Here is a 4929-nt window from a genome sequence, read left to right as displayed (position 1 = left end):
GTCCTGGAACTAGCTCTGTAGACCAGGCTGGTCTCGAACTCACAGAGATCCGCCTGCCTCTGCCTCCCGAGTGCTGGGATTAAAGGCATGAGCCACCATCGCCCGGCACATTTTTAAATGAGTTGCACAAACACAAAACCTTGATTAAGAGCAGAAATATATAACAAAATTGACCTTAAATTTGTATCAGTAGTCCAAGATCCCATAGCAATGCAAAATCTGTATAGCATATCCCCCTTTAAATGTAACCAAACATTTATAGACATATAATATAATGTAATATGTGGGGATATGGGCATAGTTTTCTCCAAACTGCTTCCTGGTTTTTGTTGGGCAAACTATTTTTGAGGGTGTTCATGGCAACCTTTTGGGGGATTTTTGTGCATCAAACCACATTAGTCTGGAATTAATTCCTGGGTTCTCATCTTCTGTGGAAACAAGAGCAGAACCTCTTTTCCAAAGTCTAATTCTTAGACTAAAATTCTGAAGTCAACACACCTTTATGTTGGTTTGACTTGGCAGTCCCCACAATGAAATGTCTCTCGTTGTGTAGCTCTTTAACAGTCAAAACATTCACCCGGTGGCAGTGGTGGTGCAGCCTTTAATCCCAGAACTAGGGGGGCGGGGGGAGGCAGAGGCAGGCGGATCTCTGTGAGTTCCAGGCCACCCTGGTCTGCAAAGCTAGTTCCAGGACAGGCTCCAAAGCTACAGAGAAACCCTGTCTCGAAAAAAAAAGTCAAAAAATTCAAAGAAAACACAATAATATACATAATCTAGACTTTCTGTGTATATTACATCTTTATATGGCTTATTTTTCTTACTCTATTACTTTTTCAACAAGTTTAATATTTTATTTCTTTACTCCTTTGATCTATGCTGTCTGTACTCTTTTATATGACATCTACTGTCTCTTCACTTTTTCTTCTCTCTCCCAAGCCTATGTACATTTTTCTATGATCCATTTAGAGGTTTTTTTTTAATCTGAATCTGTCTTTTTTAAAAATATTTATTTATTTATTATGTATACAATATTCTGTCTGTGTGTATGCCTGCAGGTCGGAAGAGGGCACCAGACCTCATTACAGATGGTTGTGAACCACCATGTGGTTGCTGGGAATTGAACTCAGGACCTTTGGAAGAGCAGGCAATGCTCTTAACCTCTGAGCCATCTCTCCAGCCCCCTGAATCTGTCTTTACTGTGTATCTGTAATTATTTTCTGATCAGAAGCACCTTTTTGTTTTAATGCTAAACAGCATGGCTAGGGCCAGTATGGCCCTGCCTGCTTGCTCCACCCAGTCCAGCATGGGGGAGGCATGTTCGCTGCCTCTGAGAGCCATGCACATCGCCCCATTTTCAGGCACACAGCGGGTCTATGTTGCCATTAAGCAGGTTGTAGCACTCTGCTCATAGAACCCATTCAAATGCTCCATAGCCGGACCTCCCGAAAGAGCCAGAGGCCTTTGTGCTGGGGAACCAGGAAACCGCTGCTTTTTTGTTGAAGAATCCATGCAGTTTTTACTGCGCCTTTCTTGCAAACAGATCCTGTCTGAGAAACTGCTGTCACTAAGAAGCTGTGCTTAACTGTTCTTCTTGTGTCTAGAATTCCTTCCCAGACTCTCTTAGATTTGAGGAGGACTGAGTTGTCCACATTTGCACCATTTGTTGACAGAGATTACTGTCCTGCCCGGTCCCACAGCAGTTCAGTACCAAAGAAACACACGTAAACCTACATTAATAATAAACTAGTTGGCCTATTAATGCTCAGGCTTCTTAATTCTTTCTTTTTTTAAAAAAAATATTTATTTATTTATTTATTATGTATACAATATTCTGTCTGTATGCCTCAAGGCCAGAAGAGGTCGCCAGACCTCTTTTACAGATGGTTGTGAGCCACCATGTGGTTGCTGGGAATTGAACTCAGGACCTTTGGAAGAGCAGGCAATGCTCTTAACCACTGAGCCATCTCTCCAGCCCCCTTCTTAATTCTTTCTTACATCTTAAATTAGCCCATAATTCTTGTCTGTGTTAGCCACATGACTTGTTACCTTTTTTCAGCAAGGTGTTCTCATCCTCTGTGTCTGGGTCTTTTGGCTTCCCAGAATTCTCCTGTTCTAGTTGCCCCGCCTATACTTCCAGCCTGACTACTGGCCAATCAGCATTTTATTAATCCAGTACAACTGACAAACCTTTACAGGTACAAGACCATTGTCCCCAGGCTGGAGAGATGGCTCAGAGGTTAAGAGCATTGCCTGCTCTTCCAAAGGTCCTGAGTTCAATTCCCAGCAACCACATGGTGGCTCACAACCATCTGTAATGGGGTCTGGTGCCCTCTTCTGGCCTGCAGGCATACACACAGACAGAATATTGTATATATAATAAATAAAATAATTTTTTTTAAAAAAAGACCATTGTCCCACAGTGTGGTGGTGCAGTGGCCAATGAATCCACTGTCTCTAATTCTCAGCATCCATACTGAAACATCAAAAGGGGTCTCAGCTAACAGGGAATCTGGACTCCCCCTGCAAGAGTGACCTTGCTGGTCAAGGTATTTCTGGGACCAGTCTGCCAACAGCAGCCCCTTGCACCTTAGGTGGGAGTCTGCAGCCTACAGGAGTGGCCTGGGGCTGGTCAAGGCGTTCCTGGGGCCACCCTGCCAGCAGCAGCCCTTGCGCCTTAGGGGCTGGGATGACAGCTGCGGGATTTTATTCATTTCTGGATTCCCACCATACACTCATAGGCCTTGCCATTACCTAAAATTATAGGAAGATAATACTGAGGACCAGAGAGGGTAAGCGATCAGTCCACAGTCACACAGCCTCTGCCTGGAACGACTATAATCCTGGCTTTAATAGGAATTTGAGCTGCACAGGGCACTGGATTAAAAGGCAAGTAACAGCCATAACCCAGGTAGACAGGGACAAAGATAAGGAAGGACATCTAAAAAAGGGAAAAGCCCAACTTCTCCACACCTGTGAGGACTGTGTTTACCCACCCATAGGTTGAGCGCCTACTGTGTGCACACTCCCGCGGGGCTCCCAGGACAGAGATACAACCCCGTCCACCACAGCTCAGGGGAGAACCATGCTGCAATGAGAAAGGAGAAACGGCTGCACCTTCATCTTTGTGCTCCGCAGCCTCTGGGGCTGCACTCGGCTATAAAAGGCTGATTCAGCCTTCCCGAAGGACGCCATATCCACCCCTTGTGTATCTTCTAAGAGGAAAGCAGCACACAGTCAGGGGGGAGGGGCTGGTAGCTGGGCGCTCAGCATCTGGCCGTCCCAGAGGTGTCTGGTCAAAGCATCCACCCTCAGGCACGTTACCACCCATGAGGTCATCTGACCCCAGGACTGGGGACTCCGTGGGTAGTTCACAGCTTTAGCTTGGGAGGCTCTGCGGATTTGTGACTAGATAAGTCTCCTTCAACTGAACAGAGAAGCCGCGGGCAGGGTTCACTGCCCGGCCTTGCCTCCTTCCAGGCAGGGCCTTGGGTAGCACAGGAGTCATAAAAGGACCCTGCGCTCTGCAGCCACTCCCCGCGTTTATTTGAGGTGGGCAGATGTGCAGCAATGAGTTAACAAGCACTTTGATGGCTGCACCAAATGCCTGCCAGCTGGAGGCCGAGCCTGTGCTTTATAGGAGGCTGCCGGCCGGTTGGCCCTAGGTGACCCGCTGCAGGATTGGGACCCCCAGAGGCTCTGGCACTTGGGGATGTCGTCATGCAAAGAACGATGAGAAAAACCAACGGGTAATGAATGGGTCATGCCTGTCATCCGAGCACTTGGATGCTGAGGCAGGAAGAATTCCTATAAGATTCCTAGGAGTTGGGGGCCAGCATGAGCAAGGCAGTCTCCAAAAAAAATATAAAACAGAATAAAGCTGGGCGGTGGTGCACACATTTAATCCCAGCACTTGGGAGGCAGAGGCAGGGGGATCTCTGTGAGTTCGAGACCAGCCTGGTCTGCAGAGTGAGTTCCAGGACAGCCAGGGCGGTTACACAGGGAAGCTCTGTCTCGAAAATACAAAAATAAAATAAAAATAAAGTTTTAAATAATTAACACCAAGACGAACATCCCTAACTCTGATCATTTGCCTGTAACCAAATCGACAATTTCCTGGCTTTAGACGATTTTAGAATGCGATTTTCATTTATGGAATCAATTTCCAGGTCCAGCGCCATTCATCTCCCCTCCACCCCCAGTCCACCCCACCCCCAGCCCAGGGAAACCACGCCCGTAGACACCGCCCACCGTTACGTTAGGTGGCGAGACAGTGACGTCACAGACACGGCTCCGGGCTGGCGACGCGGAGACCGCCACGCGTCTCCATGGCAACGAAAGGGCAAGACCCCGCGGATTTCGTAAACCCCGCCTCCACAAGGGTGGGGCTGCTGATGGAACTAGTCACAGTTCAGGTACGCTCCCGCGGCCACCTGTCTCTGGTGTCCCTCGGGATCCGCCGGCGGGCGGCTCGGCCTGTCCGCAAAACGCGGCAGCCGTAGTGCGGCCAACCCTCCCTTACCCACAGGCGCCGTGTCCGCCACTCGGCCCCGCCCACCGATATGGTAACGCTCTGCTCCCGCCCTCAACGCCCGCCCACTGGCAAAGCTCCGCCCCACTACCGTCACTCGCTCTTCCCACCTTAAGGCCCCGCCCCTCCCTTGTAGTTAAAGCGCTGAGCCCACTTTCAAGCCACGCCCCCACCGCGTCGTAAAGCTCCACGCTGATCGTCGTAAAGCTTCGGGCCCTTCAAAGTGACCAAGCTGATATTGTCGTAATGCCACGTTCCGCGCATTAGGACCACACCCCACGCTATCGTAAAGCGACGCCCCTTCCTAAAGGCCCCGCCCTGCCCTATGACGCTACACGCGCACGCCTCCCGCGGCCCGGTCGCGCCAGCGCAGTGGCGCGCGCAGGCCTCCGCCCCCCGGT

Source organism: Microtus ochrogaster, linkage group LG1 (assembly GCF_000317375.1).
Source record: "Microtus ochrogaster isolate Prairie Vole_2 linkage group LG1, MicOch1.0, whole genome shotgun sequence".
Classification (NCBI taxonomy): domain Eukaryota; kingdom Metazoa; phylum Chordata; class Mammalia; order Rodentia; family Cricetidae; genus Microtus; species Microtus ochrogaster.
This window is presented reverse-complemented; position numbering follows the sequence as displayed.